Here is a 26,313-nt window from a genome sequence, read left to right as displayed (position 1 = left end):
AGGCCATTTTATATTAATAAAAAGAGCAACTTGCCAAGAAGAAATAACTATAATATATATTTATGGACTTAACATGGGTGCCCCAAGATCCATGAGGCACACACTGGCAAAACTGAAGGGAGAAATAGCTGTCTTTACAATAATAGATGGACTCTTCTATACATCACTCTCAGCATTGGATTGAACATCTGGACAGAGGATAAATAAGGAAACAGAGAATTTGAACAATAAAGTAAAGGAACTAGTCTCCCTAGACATTTGTAGAGCATTACACCCCAAAACAACACACATATCTCAGTTGTTCATGGATGCTACTTGAGGATAGACCACAATTTTAAAAGATTGAAAAATTTTAATGATTTATTTTTATTTATTTATTCCTCCCTCATTGTTTTGTGCTTATGGTGTGCTCTCTGTGCCTCCTTATCTTCTCTTTTGTTTTTTAAGATTTATTTTTATTTATTTCTCTCCCCTCACCACCCAGTTGTCTGCTCTCTGTGTCCATTCACTGTGTGTTCTTCTATGTCTGCTTGTATTCTTGTCAGCGGTAGCGGGAATCTGTGTCTCTTTTTTTTGTTGTGTCATCTTGCTGTATCAACTCTCTGTGTGCATGGCACCACTCCTGGGCAGGCTGCACTTTTTTTGCATGGGATGGCTCTCCTTTTGGGGCACATTCCTTGCACATGGGGCTCCCCTATGCAGGGGACACCCCTGCATGGTATGGCACTCCTTGCACACATCAGCACTGCGCATGGGCCAGCTCACCACAAGGTTAGGAGGCCTGGGTTTGAACCCTGGACCTCCCATGTGGTAGACAGATGCTCTATCCATTGAGCCAAATCTGCTTCCCCTTATCTCCTCTTTAGGAAGCACTGGAAATCGAACCCAGGACCTCCTATGTGGTAGGCAGGGGCTCAATCACTTGAGCCACATCTGCTTCCCAAAAGATTGAAATTAAATGAAGCATTGTCTCAGATCATAATGGAATGAAGCTAGCATCAATAACATGGAAAAAGGGAAAATTCACAAATCATGGAGATTAAACAACACACTCTTAAATATTCAGTGCATCAAAAAAGAAATTGTAAGCAAAAAAAGAGCAAATATCTTGAGACAAAAGAAAAAGAGAACACAATATATCAACACCTGTAGGATACAGCAAAGGCAGTGCTATGGGGGAAATTTATAGCCTTCAATGCTTACATTAAAAGAGAAAGCATTAAAATTGAAAATATAAATGTACACCGAGGGGATCTAGAAAAAGAGCAGCAAACTAATCCCAATCCAAGCTGAAGGATAGAAATAATAAACATCAGAGCAGAAATAAATGAATTTGAGAACAAAAAAGCAAAAGCTGGTGGTTCCAGAAGACCAACAAAATTGACAAAACCTTAGGTAAACTGACAAAAAAAGAGAGAAGACGGAAATAAATAAAATCAGAAGTAAGAGGGGGAAAGTAGATGTGGCTCAAGCAGTTGGGCACCCACCTACCACATGGGAGGTCCTGGGTTCAGTTTCCTGTGCCTTCTAAATAAAAGAAGACAGAGAGCAGACAGTGAGTGCAAACAATGAGGGTGCATGTGTGGAAAAATAGATAGATAGATAGATAGATAGATAGATAGATAGATAGATAGATAGATAGATAAATCTTTAAAAAAAGAAACAACATGGGGACCTTACCACTTACCATGCAGAAATAAGAGAGATCATAAGAGAATATTATAAAAAATTGTATGCCAACAAACTAGACAATGTAGACAAAATGTACAAATTCCTAGAAGCCCATGAACAACCTACACTGACCATAAGAGGAATAGAAGACCTCAGCAAACTAATCATGAGTGAAGACATTGAAATAGTCATTTAAAAACTCCCAAAATGCAAAGTCCAGAACCAATTGGCTTCACTGGTGAATTCTACCAATCATTCAAAGATGACCTATACTGATCTTTCTCAAGCGCTTCCAAAAAATTGAACCAGAAGGAATACTATCAAACTCATTCCATGAGGCCAACATCTCCCTAACATCAAAACCAGACAGAGATACTACAAAAGGAAAATTACATACCAATTTCTCTCATGAGTATGGATATAAAAATCCTTAGCAAAATATGTGCAAACTGAATCCAAAAGCACATAAAAAGAATTATATATCAAAATCAAATGGGTTTTATCCCAGGTATGCAAAAGTGGTTCAACAAAAGAAAATCAATTAGCATAATAAAAACATTAATAAGCTGCGGAAGAAAAATCACGTGATCATCTAGATTGAGGCAGAAAAGGCATTTGACAAAATACAACATTCTTTCTTGATAAAAACACTCCAAAACATAGGAAAAGAGGGAAGCTTTCTCAACACGGTAAAGTGCATATATGAAAAACCCATAGCTAACATTGTATTCGATGATGAAAGACTGGAAGCTTTCCCAAAGACTGAAAGCTTTCCCACTGAGCTCAGGAACAAGACAAGGATGCTCACTGTCACCACTGTTATTCAATATTATACTAGATAATAAATAAGTTAAATAGTTTTCTTTCATGTTGAATTGTGGTGCAGTGGTGAGAATCAACTCAAAACAGCTAAAAATTCAGCAGTTACTCCCCAACAATGACAAACTAAGCTCTGCCCAAGGCTTCCAGAGAACAGAAAATTTTGTTCATGCTGTTTTTATCAAGTATGATGAAAAGCAATAGATATATATTTTTTTATTGTGTAAAATTATGATTGCTATTATTAATCGGCAAAATGTGGAGTGTATGTTCTTTTCACAGTAATATATGCCTTTTGTAACTTCACTTGATTATTTTATTGTAAATAAGTAAAAAATCTTAATTTAAGAGATTCTATGTAATATTTATTTTGTTAATTTCTTTCCTTGTTTATGTAAATTTTGAAAGATGCAGGATTTCTTGACAGAAATCTACGTTGATGCTGTGGAAGTAGTTTGAGGAGTATCTTAGGAGTTTTCTTAGAATATATATTGGTTGTAGGCCATCCAAATTTAAAGAAAAAAGGATGACCATCTTGCAATCAGACTTCAGAGGCATACTTTTCTAAGTCCAACTTTATAAAATTAGCAAAAAGTATTTTGTTTGCATATTCCACCAGTTCTACTGTGACATAGTCCTGAGTATAAAGACATGTAGCAATAATAGGGAGGGTGGGGGGTTAGTCTCACACTGCCTTTGGAAGGGCCAGAACTTGCCTTAATCTTCCTCAACCCAGTAAGTATTTTGTTACTTAGTGCTTGAGAGAAAATGAATGCAGGATGGGTTCAACTGCACAAAAGGAAAAGATTTTACCACTTCTTTTTTTTTTTTTTTTTAAGCATAGATGTAAAGTGAAGAGGCTGCCTCTTGGAGTTGAAATGTTATGTAGTACCTGAATATGCCTTGTTTAAAATTACAGAAAATCCAAAACTTGTACTATTTTTTGCCATGTAGAAAGGCAGGAATGTTTACCAAGCTTTCCTGGACAGCAGATGAATGACAACAGCTTTAGTTTGTTTGTACGTAGGTACAGCCGGATAACTATGTATGTATGTATGTATGTATGTATGTATGTATGTATGTATGTATTCTCTGGACTAGTTTGACAGATGTAGGTTTTTGAATATAACAAGGTAAGTCACCCTGAGTTGTAATATATTTTGGGGAATCAGTTCACTACAAAATGTGACTGTAAACATTGTACTGTAAATGTTTTATAGTTTTTCCCCCAATAAAATTTTTGGGGAAAAAAATATTATACTAGAAGTTCCAGCTAGAGCTATCAGGCAACAAGAAGGAATAAAATTGCACCAAAACAGAAAGGAAGAAGTAAAATTTTTCCCATTCACATAATATGATCCTATTATCTAGAAAATTCCAAAAACTCCACAACAAAACTATAGAACAAATAGACAGTTTCAGCAGAGTAGCAGGATACAAGTTTAATATGCAAAAATCAGTAGCATTGTTATACACTACTGATGAACAATATTAGGTGGAAGTCAGAAAATAAATTCCATTTAAAATATTGATTAAAAGTATAAAATATTTAGGAATATAAACTTAACCAAGGACATAAAGAACTTGTATTCAGAAAAATACAAATATTGCTAAAAGGAACCAAAGAAGACCTAAATAAATAGAAGGACAGTCTGTGTTCATAGATTGGAAGACTAAGTATCATTAAGATATCACTTCTACACAAACTAATTTACAGATTCAATGCTATCCTAAAATAATCCTAACAGTCTTTTCTGCAGAAATGGAAAAGCCAATTATCAAATTTATTTGGCAGGAAAAGCCAATTATCAAATTTATTTGGAAGGATAAAGTAAAAAATGTCTTTTTTAAAAAATAAGGATTGGACCCAGCACTTTGTACATGGTAAGCAAGTGTTCAACCACTGAGCTACACCTACTCTCTAATGAAAGTTTGTGTTTTCATTTGTTTGTTTTGTTTTTAGGAGGCACCAGGAACTGAATCTGGGACCTCATACATGGAAGGAAGGCACTCAACCACTTGAGTTACGTCTGCTCCTCAAAAATGTCTTTAAAAAGAAGGATGAAGTTGGAAGTCTCTCACTTCCTGACTTTAAACCATATTACTCATCAACGGTGGTAAAACAGCATGGTACTGACATAAGCACAGTTATATAGATCAATGGAACAGAACTGAGAACTCAGCAGACACTCACATCTACAGTCAAGTGATTCTTGACAAGGCTGTCAAGCCCACCCAGCTGGGGCAGAACAGCCTATTCAACAAATGGTGCAGGGAGGACCGGACATCCACAGATGAAAGAAAGAGGAGCCCTATCTCACACCTTATACAAAAATTAACTCCAAATGAGTCAGGCACTTAAATTAAAAAGTTATAACTATAAAACACCTAGAAGAAAATGTAGAAAAACATCTTCAAGATCTTATGGTAGACAGTAGTTTCTTAAAGCACTCACTCAAAGCACTAGCAATGAAAGAAAAAATAAACAAGTGGGACCTCCTCAAAATTAAACACTTTTGTTTTTCAAAAGACATTGTCAAGAAAGTAAAAAGAAGCCTACTCAATGGAAAAAAATCATTTTGAAACCATATATCTGATAAGGGTTTGATATCCACCCTTTTTTTTACATCAACCAAATATTGATGTAAAGAGATCATACAACTCAACCATGAAAAGAGATGCAACACAATTTTTAAATGGACAAAAGATTTAAATCAACATTTTTCTAAAGAGGAGATACAAATAACTGAAGAGCACATGAAAAAAATGATCAACATCACTAGCTATTATTCAAATTTAGATCAAAACTACAATGAGATATCATTTCACACCTTATAGAATGGCCATTATATAAATTTAAAAAAAGCAGTAACAGAAAACTACAAATGCTGGAGAGGATGAGAAATAGGAATGCTCACTGATGTTAAGGGGAATGTAGAATGGTGCAGCCTTTGCGGAAGACGGTTTGGTGGTTCCTCAAACATCTGAATATAGAACTAATGCATGACCCAGCAATCCCACTGCAAGGAATATATTCAGAAGAACTGAAAGCTAGGACAGAAACCAATGAATGGATAAACAAAATGTAGTATATACATACAGTGGAATACTATTCAGCTGTAAGAAGAAATGAAATCACAATGCACGTGAGAACATGTATGAGCCTTGAGGACATGTTGAATGAAATAAGCTATATGTGAAAGGACAAATATTGCATGGTCTCACTAATATGAACTAAATATAATGAATAAACTCATGGAGGTAAATTCTAGAATATAGGTTACTAGGAGATAGAATGTGGATTGAGAATGAGGAGCCGATGCATAATGAATAGAGTTGATGGTAACACATTATAGTGAGTATAACTAACACTACTGATTTGTAAATGTGATTGTGGCTGAAAGGAGAAGTCTGTGGATGTAAACATCAATGAATGGAAACTAGAGAATAATCTAGGGAATATATATAGTGATTCTGGTGATGGATGAAGCCTGTGGTTAACAGTATGAATATAAGAATGTTCTTCTTTTATAGAGTGTCAAAAGTATGGTGATACACAGGACAATTACAACTAATGTAAATTATGGATGATAGTTAACCATAATTTTGTAATATTTTTGCAGCAATGGCAAAGAATAAATTATATCAGTTCTAAGGGACAACAATAGGGGGATCTAAGTGGTATGGGATTTTTTTCTTTTGGAGTAATGAGAACCTTCTAACACTGACCGGGGTGATGACAGCACAACTCTGTGATAAAGATGAGCCCCTGAGTGTACACTTTGGATGGATAGTTCAGAGCATAGGACTCTATAACACAGTCAATCCTGCAGTGGAAGATGGACTGTGGTTAACAGAACTAATACAAAAACATTCTATTATGAACTATAACAAATATATAATTCAAATAGAGAATGCTTATAATTGGGTGGGTGGGGTGGGAAATAAACCAAATATTAGATATGGGATATAGTTAGTAGTAAAATTTTAAAGATAAAATTTTAAAGATAAAAAAATTTAAAGATTATAACAAATGTTTCACAACAATGGCAGTGTGGGCAATGGGTTTATGTGTGAGAACCCTGATGATGATATGCATGTTTATTTTGTAAGTTCACAATTTACACTATACACTTACTGTTGTTATATGTTCATGTATGATTGATATATTTCAATAAGTTTTTTAAATGAGGCTTAATTTAAAATATTCATGGATAAACAGAAACTAAGAGAATTCAAAATACATGAAGAAAAAAACATGCAAAACTGAAGGGAGAAATAGACGTCTTTACAATAATACACATTGATAGAACATTGAGACAGGATTAATAAGGAAACAAAGAACTTGAACAATATGTGAAACAAACTAGAACTAACAGATATTTACAGAAAATTGCACACCAAATCAGCATGATATGTTATTATCAAGTGTACATGGAGGTGCCAATAAATTTAAAGGATTGAGATTATAAAATCACTTTCTCTGATCATAATGAAATGAAGCTGGGACTCAATAATAGACAGAGAATGGGAAACTTTGCAAATATTTGGGGGTTAAACAACATACTCTTGAACTAGCAGTGGGTCAAAGAAGAAATTGCAAGAGAAATCAGTAAATATCTTGAGATGAATGAAAATGAGAACATAACATATAAAAACCTACAGGGTGCAGCAAAAGCAGTGCTAAGAAGGAAATTTATAGCCTTCAAGGTTTACATTTAACGAGAAGAAAGAGCTAAAATCAAAGACCCGAGTGTACATCTAGAGAAAAAGAAAAAGAACAACAAACCATTCCCAAAGCAAGCCGAAGGAAAGAAACAAAGATTAGAGCAGAAACACATGAAATTGAGAAAAGAGAGAGAATGAATAAAACCAAAAGTAGTTCTTTGAGAAGATCAACAAAACCTTAAATAGACTGCAAAAGAAAAACAGAAAATGCAAAAAATAAAATAAGAAACAAGAGTGGGACATTACTATTGACCCTGCATAAATAAACAAGATCATAAGAAGATACTATGAATAACTGTATGCCACTCAACTAGACAATGTAGAAGAAATGGACAAACTCCTAGAAACACAAACAACCTACAATAGCCCTAGAAGAAATAGACATCGACAAACAAATCACAAGTAAAGATATTGAAAAAGTCATCAAAAATCTCCCAAAAATGAAAAGTCCATAACCAAATGGCCTCACAGATGAATCTATCAATCACGCAAAGATTTAATAGCAACCTTGTTCAAATTCTTCCGAAAAATTGAACAGGATGGAACACTACCAAACTCATTCTGTGAAACCAACATCACACTAATGCCAAAGTCAGAAAAAGATACTATAAATTTCCTTAATGGAAATTCTGCACACTATACATGATTGTTTTGTACGTTCACAACTTCTCTAATTAAATATATATGTATTTTTAAAGATACTATGAAAAAAAGAAAATTACAGACCAATTTCTTTAATGAGTATAAATGCAAAAATCCTCAACAAAATATTTGTAACTGAATCCAGAAGCACATTATAAGAGTTACAAACTGTAATCATGTGGATTTTCCCCCCAAGTATGTAAGGGTGGATCAACAGAAGAAAATCAGTAGTGTAATATACCACATTAATAAATTGAAGAAAAATCTCATGATCATCTAGATTGAGGCAGAAAAGACATTTGACAAAATACTGCATCCTTTCTTGATAAAAAAAACATTCCAAAAGATAGGAATAGAAGGAAAACTTCTCAACACAGTAAAGTGCATATATGAAAAACCTACTACAGCTAACATTGTACTCAATGGTGAAAGACTGAAAGATGTCCTGCTGAGATTGGGAACAAGGCATGGATATGCACTGTCACAACTGCTTTTCAATATGGTACTAGAAATCCTTGCTAGAGAAATTAAGCAACAAAGACAAATAAAAGGCATCCAGATAGGAAAGGAATATGTAAAAGCTTCACATTTGCTGATTATATGATCCTATACCTAGAAAATCCAGGCAACCCCATAACAAAGCTAGTAGATCTAATACCCAAGTTCACCAATGTAGCAGAATATAAAATTAATACACAAACATCAGTAGCGTTTCTATACACTACCAATGAGCAATCTCAGGAGGAAGTCAGGAAAAAATTTCCATTTACAATGGCAATTAAAGAATCAAATATTTAGGAATAAAAGTAACCAAGGATTTAAAAGACCTGTTTCAGAGCCTGTAGTTTCAGAAAACTACAACAAAGCATTGCTAAAAGAAACCAAATAAGAACTAAATAAATGGAAGGACTTTTCATGTCAATGGATTGGAAATTAAGATGTTAATTGTACCCAATCTGATTTACAGATTCAATGCAATCTGAATAAAAATCCCAACAGCCTTTTTTTTTTTTTTTTTGCAGAAATGGAAAAGCCAATTATCAATTTGGAAGGGTAAGGGATCCTAAATAGCTAGGAACATCTTTAAAAAGAAGAACAAATTTGGAGGACTCTCACTTCCTGACTTCTACTTATTACTTAGCTACAATGCTAAAAACAGCATGTTACTGGCATAAAAATAGTCATATTGACCAATGGAACTGAATCAAGAACTCAGAAACAGACCCTCACATCTATGGTGAAGTGTCTTTGGAAAGGCTGTCAAACCCACCCAGCGGGGTCAGAACAGTCTATTCAACAAATGATGCTGGGAGACTGGATAACCATATCCAAAAGAAAGAAAGAAGATTCCTGTGTCATACCCTATACAAAAATTAACTCAAAAGGTTCAAATACCTAAATATTAAACCTAGAACCATAAAACTCTTAGAAGAAAATATAGGGAAACATCTTCAAGATATTTTGGAGGTTGGTGGTTCCTTAAACCTTACACCAAAAGCAAAAGCATTGAAAGAAAAAATAAATAAGGGAACTCCTCAAAATTAAACACTTTGTTTCAAATTTCTTTGTCAAGAAGGTGAAAAGACAGTCTACATGATGGGAGAAAGTATTTGGAAACTACATATCTGATAAGGGCTTGATTTCCATGTTATATAAAGAGACCATAACAACTCAATGGTAAAATGGCAAACAACTCTATCAAAAGATGGTCAAAGGATCTGAATAGACATTTTTCTAAAGATGAAATACAAATGGCCAAAAACACATGGAAAGATGTTCAATATCATTAGCTATTAGGCAAATGCAGGTTAAAATTATAATGAGATATCATTTCACATTTTATAGAATGACCATTATTTTTTTAAAAAACACAAAAAACAGAAAACTACAAGTGCTGGATAAGGTGTGGAGAAATAGAAATACTCCTTCTCTGCTAGTAGGAACATAGAATGGTGCAGCTTCTGTGGAAAACAGTTTGGTGGCTCCTGTATAAATATACAGTATGACCTGGCATTTCTGCTACTAAGAACATACTCAGAAATACCGAAAGCAGGGAATTGAACAAATATTTGCACACCAATGTTCATAAAGGCATCAGTGATGTAAACATTATGCTGAGTGGAATAATCCAGCCACAAAAGGACAAATATTGTATGGTCTCACTAATATAAAATAAATATGAGGAGTAAACTGATGGAGTTAAGCTCTAGATATGTTACTAGGATTTAGAACGAGGGTTTAGAAAAGGTAGCTGATGCTTAACGTGTGTAGAATGTTTAAAGGTTTTTTGTAAATGTGTGGAAATGGATAGAATTGATGGTAACACATTATAGCAAGCATAACTAACACTACTGATTTCTAAATGTGATTGTGGTGAAAGGGGTATTCTAGGGATGTAAATGTCAATTGAAAGAAATCTAGAGGATAATCCAGGGAATATATAACATACTGAACTCTGGTGGAGGAGGATTGTGGTTAATAGTAAAAATGTAAGATTATTCTACTATGAACTAGAACAAATGTAGGTTACTATTACGAGGTGTTAAGAATACGATGATACCAGGGAAAAATACAACTAATATAACTTAGGGACTAGAGTTAACAGCAATATTGTAATAATTTTACATGAATGGCAAAGAAGGTACTATATCAGTGCTAATTGTTGACAATAGACATGTATAGTGGAGTAAGGGATCTTCTCTCTTGGAGTAATGAAAATGTTCTAGAAATGGCTGGGTTAATGACAGCACAACACAGCGATGAAATGGAGAGCCACTGAGCGTGCACTTTGGATGGACTGTACAAGGTACAGGAGGATGTACGAGACAGTGAACCCCATGGTGGAAGATGGACTGCGGCTAACAGTCCAAATATGAAAATGTTCTCTCATGAACTGTAACAAATATACAATACTGGTACATGGTGTAAATGACAGGGTGATTTATGTGACAAATACATGAAATGTAATCTATGGACTATATTTAGCAGTATTATTTTGATGATGTTATTTCTTCTTTTGTAACACTTCTACAATACACAAGTGTTAGTGGTAGGGTGATATATGGGAATCCTGCATGTTATGCATGACTCTTTTGTAAATTCACAACTCCTTTTATAAAAAATAAAATTAAAAACCTTATGGGATGCAGCAAAGGCAGTGCTGAGAGATAAATTTATAGCCCAAAAAGCCTGCATTTACTGATCACCTGGAGGAACTAGAAAAAGAACAACAACATAAAAAAAAACACACAAGACAAACAGCGAGAAAGAAATAACAAATATTAGAGCAGAAATAAATAAAATTGAGAATTAAAAAAACAATAGAAAGAATTTTAAATATCAAAAGGGAAGCAGATGTGGCTCAAGCAGTATGGTGCCCATCTACCACATGGGAGGCCCCCAGTTCAGTTCCTGCACCTCCTAAAGAAGACAAGCAACTAAGCAAGCTGATGCAATGGGTTGGTGCAGCAAGCTGATGCAACATGATGCAACAAAGTGGCACAATGAGGAAACACAATGAGAGACACAATAAAGTGGGGGAGCAGAGTTGGGTCAAGCCATTGGGTGCCTCTCTCCCACATGGGAGGTCCTGGTTTCAGTTCCAGTGCTTCCTAAAAAGAAGAGAACGCACAACAAATAAACACAGAGAGTAGACACCAAACGCAAACAACAAATTGGGGAGGAGAGAAATAAAATAAATATTTTTTTAAAAATCAGAAGCTGGCTGTTGGAGTACATCAATAAAATTGGCAAACCCTTCCCTAGGCTAACAAAGGAAAAGAGAGAGAGAAGATGCAAATAAATTACTAAATCAGAAAAGAGAGTGTTACTACAGACACCACAAAAATAAAAAGGTTCATTAGACAATTTTATGAAAAACTGTAAAACTGTATGCCAACAAATTAGACAACTTATATGAAATGGACAAATTCCTAGAAACTCAAGAAAAACCTACACTGACTCTAGAAGAAATACAAAACTTTAACATACCAATCACAGTAAAGAGATTGACTCAGACATCAAAATCTCCCAACAAAGTCCAGTAACAGATGGCTTCACAGATTAATTCTACCAATCATTTTGAGAAGAATTAATATTAATCTTACTTAAACCCTTAAAAAAATGGAGAGGAGGGAACACTACCTTACTCTTTTTATGAAGTCACTATCACCCTAATACCATATCGAGATAAATGTACTACAAAAAAAATTACAGACCAATCTCTCTAATGAATATAGATGCAAAAAAACTCAACAAAATGCTTGCATATGGAATCCAACAGTATATTAAAAGAATTATGCACCATGATCAAGTGGGTTTTATTCCTGGTGTGCAATGGTGGTTCAACACAAGAAAATCAATTAAGTAGCTGATGTGGTTCATTGGTTGAGCACCAGCTTCCCACATAAAGGGTTCTAGGTTCAACCCCTGGCCCTGGTACCTCAAAAGCAAAACAAAAATGACTAAAGAAAGACTTAAAGAAAATCAATTAATGTAGTACACCACCATAGTAACAAATCAATGAAGAAAAACCACATGATCATCTTGATTGATGCAGAAAAGACATTTGCAAAATACAGCATTCTTTCTTGATAAAAACACTTTGAAAGATGGAATAGAAGGAAACTGCCTCAACATGATACAAAGCATGTATGAATAACCCACAGCCAACATTGTACTCAATGAGGAAAAGCTAAAATCTTTCGCTATAGGATCAGGAGCAAGAGGAAAATAAAAGGCATCCAAATCAGTAAGAAGTAAAACTCTTACTATTCATAGATGATTCTGTATTTAGAAAATTCTAAGAGATCTACAACAAAGCTACTAGAGCTAATAAATAAATTCAGCAAAGTGGCATAATACAAGATCAACACACAAAAGTCAGCAGTGTTTCTATACACTAGTAATGAGCCATTTAAGGAGAAAATCAAGAGAAAAAATCCATTTAAAACAGCAACTAAAAGAATCAAATATCTACTAATTAATTTAGCCAAGGACATAAAGGACCTGCACTCAGAAAACTGCAAAATATTGCTTAAGAAATCAAAGAAGACCTGAACAAATGAAAGGATGTTCCATGTTCATGGATTGGAAGACTAAATATCATAAAGATGTTAATTCTATCCAAATTAATTTACAGATTCAACACAATTCCTATCAAAATTCTAACAGCCTATTTTACAGGAATGGAATTCAATTATCAAATTTATTTGGAAGGGTATGAGACTGTGAATAGCCAAAAATATCTTTTAAAAAAAAAGAACAAAGTTGGAGGACTCTCACTTACAACTTTAAAGCATATCACTTAGCTACAGTGGTAAAAAACAGCAACAATTAAAAAAAAAAAAAACCCAGCATGATATCAGCATAAAATTAGACATACTGGGAAACGGACTTTGGCCCAGTGGTTAGGGCGTCCGTCTACCATATGGGAGGTCCGTGGTTCAAACCCCGGGCCTCCTTGACCCGTGTGGAGCTGGCCATGCGCAGCGCTGATGCGCGCAAGGAGTGCCGTGCCACGCAAGGGTGTCCCCCGCGTGCAGGAGCCCCACGCGCAAGGAGTGCGCCCGTGAGGAGAGCCGCCCAGCGTGAAAAGAAAGAGCAACCTGCCCAGGAATGGCGCCGCCCACACTTCCCGTGCCGCTGACGACAACAGAAGCGGACAAAGAAACAAGACGCAGCAAATAGACACCAAGAACAGACAACCAGGGGAGGGGGGGAAATTAAATAAATAAATCTTTAAAAAAAAAAAAATTAGACATACTGATAAATAGAATTTAATTCAGTGTTCAGAAATAGACTTGCATATCTATAAATCTATGGTCAAGTGATTTATTTTTACAAGCCTGTCAAGCCCACTCAGCTGGGACAGAAAAGACTCTTCAACAAATGGTGCTGGGACACTGGATATCTATATCTAAATTAATGAAAGAGGACACTTTTATCACACGATATACAAAAATTAACTCAAAACAGATCAAAGACCTAAATGTAAAAGCCAGGACCATACAGCCCTTCAAAGAAATGTAGGAAAACATCTTCAAGATTTGGTTGTGAGAGGTGGTTTCCTAGACTTTACACCCAAAATACAAGCAACAAAAGAAAAAGTAGATAAATGGTACCTCATTAAAATTAAAAAGTTTTGTGCTTCAAAGGACTTTTTCAAGGTGAAAAAGCAGCCTACACAATGGGAGAAAATATTTGGAAATCCCATATAAAATAAGGGTTTGATTTCCACTTTATATAAAGTGATCATATACCTCAATGATAAAAAGGCAACCCAATTTTAAAAATGGGCAAAAGACCTGAATAGACATTTTTCTAAAGAGGAAATACAAGTGTCAGCAAATGCACATGAATAGATGCTCAATATTACTAGCTGTTAGAGAAATGCAAAACAAAACTACAATGGCATATCATTTCACACCTATTAGAATGGCCACTATTATTTAAAAAAAAAAACAAGAAATTATAAGTGTTGGAGAGGATATGAAGAAATCAGAATGCTTATTCACTATGGGTGGGAATGTAGAATGATGCAGCTACTGTGGATGACTGGTACTTCCTCAGGAAGTTAAATACATATTGCTGTATGATCCAACAATCCCACTACTAGTTATATACTCAGAAAAACTGAAAGCTGGGATGTAGACAGATATTTGCACCATGGTGGTATTATTTACAATTGCCAAAAGATGTAAACAACCCAGGTATCTATCAACCAATGAATGGATAAACAAATTGTGGTGTGTACATATATATATATATATATATATATATATATATATATATATATAATATTCAGCTGTAAGAAGAAATGAAGTTTGATGCATTTGACAACATGGATGAACCTTGAGGACATTACGTTGAGTGAAGCAAGTCAGAGACAAAAGGACAAATATATGATTTCACTAATAAAATATAATGAAGAAACTCAAGGAGTTTTTATAATGAGAATAGACAATAGGGAGCTGAGGCCTAATTTTTGCAGAATGTGTAATAAGTTTGATTGTAAATGTTTGGAAATGGGTAGAAGTCATGATAGCATATTATGGTGAATGTAATTAGTAGCACTAATATGTGAGTATGATAGCTGTTGAAAGGGAGATATTAGACTCATGTATGTCAGTAGAAGCAAAGCTAAAGGATGAAACATGGGACTGTACTGCCTAGTGCACCTTCTTTAGACAGTGAGTGTGGTTAAAGGCTGAACCAGAAGAAATGTATGTTAAATATTGCATGTTAATAGGGTGGTATTTTGGTAAAAATATACCAAAAGCAAACTATGGACTATAGGGAACAGTAATATATTAATATTTTCCATCAATTGTAAAATAAAATGAATTATGCTAAGTGAAATTACTAAACACAAAGTACTACATATTGTTTGACTTCATCTATACAAAATGTAAATATAAATTTATAGAGAATTAGATAATCAGTTATGTATAGAAGGGGAAGGATAGAGGGATTGAGAGGTGACAGCTAAGGGGTAGGGTTTTTTCCTTTTTGGAGTAATGAAAATGCTCTAATATTGACGGTGGTGATCAAAAGTCATTGAATACACACTTTAGATGAATTGTATGGTATGCGACTGTCTTAATAAAATTACTTTTTTAAAAATTAGAACTGATTCTCTCAAACCCTGCCACTGCTTTATCAACTAAGTTTATGAAATATTCTGAATTCTTTGTTGTCATTTCAATACTGTTTACAGCATCTTCGCCAGGAGTAGTTTCCATCTCAAGATGGTGAAATCTTTCCAGAAGGTTTTCAATTTACTTTGGCCAGATCCAAAAAAGGAATCACTAACTATGGCACTTATAGCCTGATGAAATTAATTTATTAAATAATAAAACTTGAAAGTCTAAATGATTCCTTGATCCATGGGCTGCAGAATGGATTCTGTGTTAACAACCAAGAAAACATTAATCTCATCGTCCATCTCCATCAGAGTTCTTGGGTGACCAGGTGCATTTTCAGTGGGGATTATTTTTCTGAGTAGTAGGTCTCAACACTGGTCTTAAAATATTCAGTGAACCATGTAAACAGATAAGCTATCATCCAGGCTTTGTTGTTCCATTTATGGACCACAGGCAGATTGAGCATAACTCTTAAGGACCCTAGGATTTTCAGAATGGTGAGCACTGGCTTCAACTAAAACTCACCAGCTGCATTAGCCCCTAACGAAGGTCAGCCTGTCCTTTGATGATTTGGAGCATGGTGAATGTAATTAGCAGCATTAATATGTGAGTATGATAGCTGTTGAAAGGGAGATATTAGGGTCATGTATGTCAGTAGAAGCAAAGCTAAAGGATGAAACATGGGACTGGTTTTTGTTTTTGTTTTTTGGCGGTTTACAGGAGAGATTTATTTGAAGAAATATTACAACATATAAAAACTACATAAAGTCTTAATTTCCACTCGTACGGTGGTAGATTTGATATAATGCATAATAAAAAACCTTTAAAATCCAGAATGCACAAAGTACTGCACGGTTTGATCACTAAGTGATTAGTTGATAGGCGCACCTCACAGAACAGCTCCACGTCAGTCAAGGTTACAGACACCGCAAATGACACATGTGAACCAACGGACCGTGATGGGTTAAAAGTACAACATCCGTGCATGTCAGGGCTTCCTTCTATCCTATGAAAGTCCTAGATGGTATTTTCTTCTAACAGAGGGCTGTTTTGTCTACATTGAAAATCTGTTGTTTGGTATAGCCTCTTTCATTATCTTAGTTAGATCTTCTTCTACAGCAGCACATACTGCTTCACCTTGCACTTTTATTTTATGAAGCCATTCTCCATATGGAGGGGGCGGGGTATATGGGAATCCCCTATATTTTTTATGTAACATTTATGTAATCTAAAGCTTCTTTAAAAATGAAAATGTGTATTTTTAAAAGACATCAAAAAATCATTTATGTAGTGTAAATTAATGGCTCTTCTTCCTTTGATTTAATTTTTAATTATTTTTTTATTTTGAGATCATTTTAAGTTCAATGCAGTTGTAAGAAATAATACAGAGAGATCCGATGTTTCTTCAATGGCAACATCTTGCAAACTTATAATATTCATGCAGGATATTGACACATTTAAGATACAGAAAATTTCCATAACCACAAGGATCACACATGTGGTCACTCATTTTATAGTCATACCCTCTTTCCCCCTTCCCATGTAACATTCATAACCCCTGCCAATCACTAATCTGTTCTCCATTTCTATAATTTTATGATTTCAAAAATGTTATATAAGTAGAATCATACAGTTTGAAATCTTTGGGGACTGGCTTTTTTTCACTTAGCATAATTTGTTAAATGTTTTTCTTTTTAAAATTTCCTTTGAGACTTCCTCTTGATCATGGCATTATTTATGTATTGTTTAGTTTCCAAGTTGTGGAGATTTTCTTTTTATTTTCCTGTTATTGATTTTTTTTTTAAGATTTATTTATTAACTTCTCTCCCCCCCCCCATTGTCTGTTCTCTATTTTGCTGCATCTTCTTTTGTCCGCTTCTGTTGTCAGCGGCATAGGAATCTGTGTCTCTTTTTGTTGCGTCATCTTGTTGTGTCAGCTCTCCATGTGTGTGGCACCATTCCTGGGCAGGCTGCACTTTCTTTCACACTGGGAGGCTCTCCTTACGCTTGGGGCTCCTCTACGTGGGGGACACCCCTGCGTGGTAGGGCACTCCTTGCACGCATCAGCACTGCGCATGGGCCAGCTCCACACGGGTCAAGGAGGCCCGGGGTTTGAACCGCGGACTTCCCATGTGGTAGACGGACGTCCTAACCATTGGGCCAAGTCTGCTGCCCCTGTTATTGATTTCTAATTTGACTCTATTTTGATAGTCTGTATGATTTCAATTCTTTTAACTTCTTTTGAAGTTTGTTTTATGGTCCAGAATATGTAATGTATATGTTCCATGGGTACTTGGAAAGAATGTGAATGTTGCTGTAGTTGAGTGAGTTTCTCCTGAGATGTGCATAAGCATAACCTCTGAAATGACCTCCTGATCACTTTCAAATCCCTTAGCCATAAAAACTCATTTGTAGTTAATATTTCCCCCTCTTGGTCTAGGTCTTTTTCCAAATGCATCTCTAGTTGGTGCTTTGTAATAATCCCTCAGTGCCAGGGAGGATCCTCCTTAATGTTCCAAAGTTCCTTCTTTTATTGTCTCCTTTCTGTTTAGAAAAGTTCCTTTACCCATTCTTTTAGAGTATATTTGCTAGCAAAAATTCAGTTTTCCTTCATCTAATAAGGTCTTCATTTCCCCTTTACTCCTGAAGGAGATATTCACTGGATATAGTATTCCAGGTTAACAGTTCATTATGATATGTCTTGTGTGAATTTGGGAGTTTATCCTGTTTGGAGTTCACTCAGCTTGAATCTGTAAGTTTATGTCTTTTGCAAAATTTGAAACGTTTTCAAGCATTATTTCTTCTACTGCTCTTCCTGTCCTACCTCATTTCTCCTCTCCTTCTGAGACCCTAATGACATGAAAGGTTAGATCTCGTTATTGTCCCACAGTTCCATAAGGCTCTGGTAGATTTTTCCAATCTATTTTCTCTATTTTGCAGACTGGGTAACTTCTGTTATTCTATCTTGCAGTTCACAGATTCTTTCTTCTGTCCACTCCATTCTGCTATTAAGCCATCTACTGGGATTTTTATTTTAAACATTATATTTTTTGGTTATATAATATCTATTTGATACTTCTTTATATCTTCTATTTCTTTGCTGAGACTTTAATTTTTTATTTGTATCAAATGTGTTCTTTCATTGCTTGAAGCATTTTTGTAATGACTGCTTTATGTGACAAAATTTTTTGACACATAATTAAGCATCTCTGACATGTCAGTATTTGTACCTGTCCAATTGTCTTTTTTACATTCAATTTGAGATCTTCCTGGTTCTTAGTATGATGAGTGATTTGACCTTAAGACCTGGACATTTTAGGTATTGAGACTCTGTATCTTAATTAAACCTCTTCTTTTATCATGTTTACTGTGACAAAAGTTCGTCAGGGGAAGAGGGGATGCTGCCTCATTACCATATGGGAATAAAAATCCCTGTTCCCATTTTGCTTTCTTTGACACCTGACACTCCTTTTTATAGCTGAGCAGGAGTGGAGCTCCAGTTCCCCACCAGGACTCCACTGATGCCTCCATGACTGGGAGGGATATGAGGACCTAATTATTTCTCCCCATGAAATGTCCACTGACACTACAGAAATGGTAGCCTCATAAACACTGGGCAGTGGTGAAAGTCCAGCCTCTCCATCTGGACTCTTCTGACACCATCCCAGTAGGGAGGAACGGCTCCCCATTACTGCCAAGTGGGAGTTGAAATCCAGGTTTACAATGGTCGTTTCCACTGACACTGCAGAGTTAGGAACTTGTTACTTCCCAGCAGGGGTGATAGTCTGCATTCCCTAACAGCATCACAGCATTGTTGGGGTGAGGCAATACATGTGTCTGGAGGTTGGAAGTCTAGAATCCCACTCTGCCTTTGCTGGCATGAATGGGGTAGGACCACAGGTTTTATTTTTGTAGCGTTTGGTTGGAGTACAGCCATTGTTATCTCAATGCTATGTTCTGCAAGGTTGCCCTTTCCCTAGTCCTTTGGCTAGAGAGACAAGGCTTTTGTGTTCATTCGTCTGTGTCTGGGCCCATTGGTGTTTCCAGGTTGCTAGCTTCTTCAGCTCTAAGGCTGAGCTATATGAATCAAAAAGAAAGCCATAATTTCTTGAGTTCTGAGGGCCCTAACCTGCTTGTCTATCTTCTCTATACCGTTCAGACTTTTTATGTTCATTTTACATATCTAATGTCCATTGTTTTTAGTTATATTTAGTGGGAGGAATAAGAAAAGTATGTCTACTCCTTCCTGGAAGCAGAAATCCTATTCTTTCCTTTTGATTTCTAAGTAATGTTCAATTGTGTGGATGTATCACAGTTTGCTTATCTATTCACCCACTGAAGGACAGCTTGGTTCTCCCAGTTTTATTGATTATGAACAAAGTGTTATAAACAATTGCATTTAGGTTTTGTGTGAATATATGTGTTCATATCAGATGAGTAGTTATCTGGTAGTATGATTACTGGGTCATATGGTAAGTATATGTTTAACTTCACGAGAAACTGCTAAATTGTCTTCCAAAGTAGCTGTCCCATTTTGCAATCTCAACAGCAATGAATGAGAGTTTCTATTGCTCCACATTTTTACCAGCATTTGGTATGGACATTTTTCTGGATTTTAGCAATTCTAAAAGGTAGAGGATTTTGTTTACTTTTTTGTGGTCTTAATTTGCATTTCCCTAATAATAAATGATGTTGAGCCTCTCTTCATATGTTTATGTTCCATCTGTATATCTTCTTTGGTGGAGTGTATTTTTAAAACTCTTTGATTTTTTAATTCCTATCTCTTAAATATCTGTAGTATCTGAAGTATTTTCATCCTGCTCAGTCATATTGCCAAATTTTGTATTTTCCCTTTCATTTCTGATCAGTCTGGCTTGAGATTTATCAATTTCATTTTCCTGAAGAAAAAGCACAGTTTTTGTTAATATTGCCTAGTATTTTCTGTTTTTTTTTTCATTGAATTCTGATCTTATTTCCTTTCTTCTGCCCACTTTGGGATTAATTTTTTCTTCTTTTTCTAGTTTCTTAAGATGTAAGCTGAAACCATTGATCTGATACCTTCATTCTCTCCTAATATAGATGCTTAGTGCTATAAATCTTGCCTTAATTGCCTTTTTTTGTAAAAAGCCATGAATTTTAGATATTGTGTTTTCATTTACATCGTGTTCAAAATATTTTATAACTTCCCTTTGATTTTATATTTTTGAAGTGTGGATTTTAATTGCAAGATATCTTGATTTTTCCAGAGATTTTTTTCTGTTATTGATTCTATGTTAATCCCATTGTTGACTGATAACATTCTTTGTATGACTTGAATAGTTCAAGATATATTGATAATGGTTTTATGCCCCAGAATACGATGTCTGTTGGTCAATGTTACATGTGCACTTGTAAAAAATGTGTATTCTGGGGATGTTGATTAGAGTGTTCTATAAATATCACTTGAGTGAAGATGGTTGATAATGTTGTTCAAGTCTTCCATAACCTTGGCTACCTTCTATTTATCTTATCAATTATTGTATAGGTACATTAAAATCTCTGACCTTCGTCTATTTCTTTTTGTTTTGTGTATTTTGAAGTTCTTTTATTAGGTGCATAAGCCCTTAGAATTGCTATGTCCTCTTGTTAAATTGACCCTTCATAATTATTAAATAAACTTCTTTACCCATGGTAATATTCTTTGCTCTGGAGTATACATGGCTGATATTAATATAGTTATTCCAGCTTTCTTTTGATTAATGTTAGCAACATATATCTCCTTCCATTTCTTTATTCTTAACATATTTGCGTGTTTAAAGTTAAAATGCAGTTCATGTAAGAAGCAAGTAGTTGGGTCTTGTACAATCCGACAATCTCTCCCTTTTATATTGATGTAATTAAATTTATCATTTTGCTACTTGTTTTCTTTTTGTCCTATTGATTCATCTTTCCCTTTCCCTCTTTTTCTACCTTCTCCCAAATTATTTTGTATGATTCCATTTTATATCCTTGTTGGTTATTAGTTACAGTTCTTTGTGTTATTATTTTAGTGGTTGCTTTAGGGTTTATACTGTACAGCTTAAACTTATCATAGTCTACTATCCAGTGACATTGTACCATTTCATGTATAAGAATCTTAAAGTGTACATTTCCATTTCTTCTCTTCTGTCCTTTCGTCTATTGTTATCATAATTTTACTTGAATAGTTTGTAACTAACAATATGCCCTTATGTTTGTATGAACAATAAATTCTTTTAAAAAGACTTAAATAATAAGAAAATTTTAATATATACTTACTGATATAATTCCATTTTTGATACTCTTTATTCTTTTGTGTAGATCTATATTTCCACCTGGTATCTGTCTGAAGGAAGTCCTTTAGCAGTACCTTTAGTGCTCCTGTTGATTTTATATATCTGAAAAAGTTTTTATTTTACTTCAGCTTTTTATTTGTATATTTTATTTATTTTTATTAGAGAAGTTGTAGGTTTACAGGAAGATCACGAAGAAAACAATTCCTATATATTAACCCCAGTTTTCAATGTTTTGTACTAGTATGGTATTTTGTTATAATTAATGACATATATAATTACACTATTAAATATAGTCCATAGTTTACATTAGTGCTCATTGTTTGCTTTGTACCAAGCTATGTTTCTTTTAAATTTTCTATTCTAGAAACATTTTCATAACTATTTCTCTTTTTAAAAATATTTTTAATTTATTTTTAAAAGACACATAGATTACATAAAATGTTACATAAAAAATATTGGGGATTCCCATATGCCCCACTCCCCACACCTCACATTTTTCCCACATGAACAACTTCTTTTGTTAGTGTGGTGCATTCATTGCAATCAATGAACACATTTTGGAGCATTGCCCCACAGCATGGATTATAGTTTACACTCTCTCCCACTCCATTCTGTAGATTTTGGCAGGATATATAATGTTCTATATCTGTATTTGCAATGTCATTCAGGACAATTCTAAGTCCTGAAAATGTTCCCATATTACACCTTTTTTTCCCCTCTCTCCCTGACTTCAGCAACTCCACATCAATGATATAATTTTTTCCATTGCTAGAATCACAGTAAGTCTATAGTAGAATACCAGTATATACCATATTATATAATATACCATATAATATACCATATTATATAAATTATATTATATACCTTATTATATTCCCCAATCCTGAGAAGCCTGGGATGGTGATGCCCACTCCACCTCTAATTGAGAGGAGGCTTTGATCCCATATGGCTGATGGATGTAGACTCTCTTGGTTCCTTGGTGTGGTGGTTGTCCATCTTCACCTCCATGTTAGTTGCCCTGGGTGAGTCCAATGAACTGGACAGTAGGTGTTACAACTCGACTGAGGCTCAGGGCCCAGCTGGCACATGGACAAAACAGAGATTCAAGTCTCTTGGTTATACAACTGCCAACTCCAGCACCAACTATAGGTTCAATAAAGGGACAGAAGAGGCATATGTAGAGAAGTCACATCTGAGTCCAACTCTGTCACACTCGGGAGCACAAACTCCAAAGTAGGGCCCATTGGCAAGGCACCAAACTCCAGAGCTGTCTGCCATGACTGTAGGATCTGGGTATCTCTAGAGCTCTCAGGACTCCCACTGTTTGAGGTATTACCTACTTTGACTATGAGATCCTGCTGAGATATGCATAAGCATTACCTCTCTTATGACCTCCTGACTCATTTTGAAGTCTTTTAGCCACAAAAACTTATTTGTCTTTACCATTTCCCCCTTTTATTCAGGATCTTTATCCAGTTGCATCACCAACTGGTTCTTGGTAGTAATCCCTTGGTACCAGGGAGGTTCGACCCAAGGAGTCATGTCCCATGCTGGGGGAAAGATAATGCATTTATATACTGAGTTTGGCTTAGAGAGAGGCCACATTTGAGCAACATGGAGGCCCTGAGGAAGTACCTCTTAGGTAGCCTACAACACTATGCTAAGTTGTAATTTCAAGAGCAAACGACTCATGGGCATAGTTGTTAATATCAAGGGCCCATCAATGGACTATCCTTCTTCACTGGTCTCTGCCCCTGTACTTGGGGGATTGTTGTTGTTCCATTAGAGAATGTGACAGAGCTCCCCAGGATGGGAATTCAGTATTCTTTCAGTTGTTGTGTGAATCTCTACCCACTGTGGCAATGCCCCATGAACATTTGAACATATTTATATACCTTATATGTATGCCCAGGTGAACTTACTCTCATGTGTCTCCTATAACTGACACCCCACAACAGTGATCCTCCTTGCCATAGTTGAACACTTCTGCAATCCAAAACTTCTTCAAAAATGAAGCCAAGTATATTGCCAAATTCAATTAATAGGAAAATGAGATAGTAATGATAGGTTTAAATATAAGAAATAAAATACATAATAATTTAGCAAAACTAAAATAAAGTAAAAAAAATTGGGGTATTAAAAAAATGAAAAATAATGACTGTTTTGATGTTTTGCCTTCGATTTCTTCCATTTCTTCCTCAGTGTCTTACTTCCTGCCAGGCCCTTTCATTTCAGGGTTTGGTCAGTTACCACCCATCTCCTGAGGGTGGGTGAAGGGGTCTTACCTTTTTGTTCAAATCCTGCTCTAATTGACCTTAGGAGTGCCCTTTGCCTCTCGAAGCACCAGCTTTTCTCAACTTGGCCTTTAAGGAAGTTCTTGCACTTCTTCACTTATTCCCTGTAGTTTCAATTACGGGTTGGAGCAATTAAGCATTTTATCTTCTTTTGGGTCTCCTCTAGAGAGTGGGATATATTTTTCCAGTCATATAAATCTGACATGGGGAATGGGGTGGGGATGCATACAAATTATTCGTCTATTCCTAAAGGTCTTTCCTGGAGTAGAAATTTCGCTGGCTCAGTGGCTGATTTTAGAGAGCTATCCTGGCTGGACTGAGAGGTAGGATCCTTCTTTCCAGCACCACACTCCTGCTGTTTTCCGGTTTCTCAGTCCTTCTTTTTTTGTTTGTTTGTTTATTTCTCTCCCCTTCCCCCCCACCCCCCCACCCCAGTTGTCTCTTCTCTGTGTCTATTTGCTGCGTCTCCTTCTTCAGACAGTCTGCTGTAGCTAACTGGACCAGCTGTGACAACAGCCATGCTGGGCCTGCGTCCTTGCTATCTTTGTTAAACTTCAAAGTCTTTTGTTCTTGGAATGCGTGCTCTGTTCCTTTTTGCATTTGGGGGGCGTTCCTGTACTCACACAGAGGTCCTCAACAGTCAAGCAATCAGGCAGCCCCTCCACACGTAGAGGGGAAGGCCACCCCTGGATTTCCCCTGCAGGTTCCCCACCCCAGGCTTAAACTTTGGTCTGCTGAATCCTGCCCACTAAACCGAGTGCCCCAAGTATGGTGAGAAGCTGTGTAAGTGACAACTTCCCGCCAAATTGAGAAGGAGTACATCCCACAAAAGAGGCTTGGACAGGTCCGGCTTGGCTAGTAAGGAGCATTTATATAGGGGTCTTATGTGGGGTCCCCACCCTCTGTGGTGGGAGGAGAGACAGCATTTTCTGAGCTCTGTCGTCTGTACTTGCCACAAAATGAGAGGGGTCTTTTCTAATGCAGGTCCACGTGCAGACGGGAAGACGGGAGGGGCAGCAGGGCTTCTAAGAGAGCAGTGTTAAAGACTTACTGATCAGTCACCAGCTCCCACCACTTCCTGAGGCGGGGCTTTTCTCTCTTAGGAATGGAATGCTGCTGCAGCTGGAGGGGGAAAGAACTGGAAGGGCTGGGGAGGGCAAAGCAAAGTCACATATGCCACACCCGATTAAGTGTATTCCTAGATATTTGATTCTTTTAGTTTCTATTTTAACTGGAATTTTTTTCTTGATTTCTTCAGATTGTTTATTACTAGTGTATAGAAATATTTACATGTTGATCTTTTATCCTTCTGTGTTGCTGAATTTGGTCATTAGCCCTAGTAGCTTTGTTTTAGTTTTGGGGGAAGATTTTCTATATGTATATGATCATATACAAATACCTGCCAATAGGGAAAGTTTTATTTCTTCCTTTCCAATGTGGGTGCCTTTCCCCCACTTTTTCTTGCCTATTTGCTCTGGCTAAGACTTTTAATACAATATTAAAATATAGGTGACAATGGCATCCTTGTCTTCTTCCTGATCTTAGAGGGAAAGCTCAGTTTTCATTTATTTGGTATGATGTTAGCTTTGGGTTTTTCATATATTCTTTAGATTCTGTTGAAGAAGGTTCTCTTTTTTCCTAATTTTTTTCTAAGTGTTTTTATCAAGAAGGGGTGCTAGATTTTGTCAAATGCCTTCTCTTTTTGCATTGAGTTTTTTCCTTTGTTTCATTATTGTGGTGTATTACATTAAATGATTTTCTTATGGTCAAACATCCTTGCATAACTGAGATAAATACTACTTGATTATAGTATATAATTCTTTTTTAAAGATTTATTTTTTATTTGTTTCTCTCCCCTTCCCCACCTTCCCCCAAGTTGTCTGCTCTCTGTGTCCATTCACTGTGTGTTCTTCTTTCTGCTTATATTCTTATATTCTTACATATACACTGGGAATCTGTGTCTCTTTTTGTTGCGTTGTCTTGCTGCATCAGTTCTCCATGTATGTGGCACCACTCCTGGGCAGGCTGCACTTTTTTCACGCTGGGCGGCTCTCCTTACGGGGCGCACTCATTACGCATGGGGCTCCCCTATGCGGGGGACACCCCTGCGTGGCAGGGCACTCCTTGCGCACATCAGCACTGCACATGGGCCAGCTCCACATGGGTCAGGAGGCCTTGGGTTTGAACCCTGGACCTCCCATGTGGTAGGCAGATGCTCTATCC

The 26,313-nt window shown here is 36.0% G+C and overlaps 1 long non-coding RNA gene across 1 annotated transcript in view; it reads right to left on the bottom strand.

Moving 5' to 3' along the window:
* LOC139438062 (uncharacterized) overlaps nt 1-22,870 on the bottom strand; it is a 35,366-nt gene extending 12,496 nt beyond the window's left edge. The window contains exons 1-2 of the long non-coding RNA XR_011647949.1: nt 22,661-22,870; nt 21,780-21,898 (exon numbers count right to left, since the gene is read on the bottom strand). This is a non-coding gene — a long non-coding RNA (uncharacterized lncRNA). The remainder of the gene's footprint in view (nt 1-21,779; nt 21,899-22,660) is intronic.
* Between the last annotated feature and the right edge of the window lie 3,443 nt (nt 22,871-26,313).

This window comes from Dasypus novemcinctus, chromosome 3, assembly GCF_030445035.2.
Source record: "Dasypus novemcinctus isolate mDasNov1 chromosome 3, mDasNov1.1.hap2, whole genome shotgun sequence".
Classification (NCBI taxonomy): domain Eukaryota; kingdom Metazoa; phylum Chordata; class Mammalia; order Cingulata; family Dasypodidae; genus Dasypus; species Dasypus novemcinctus.
Note: the sequence above shows the minus strand (reverse complement) of the source record. Positions and strands in the feature narration are given on the sequence as shown.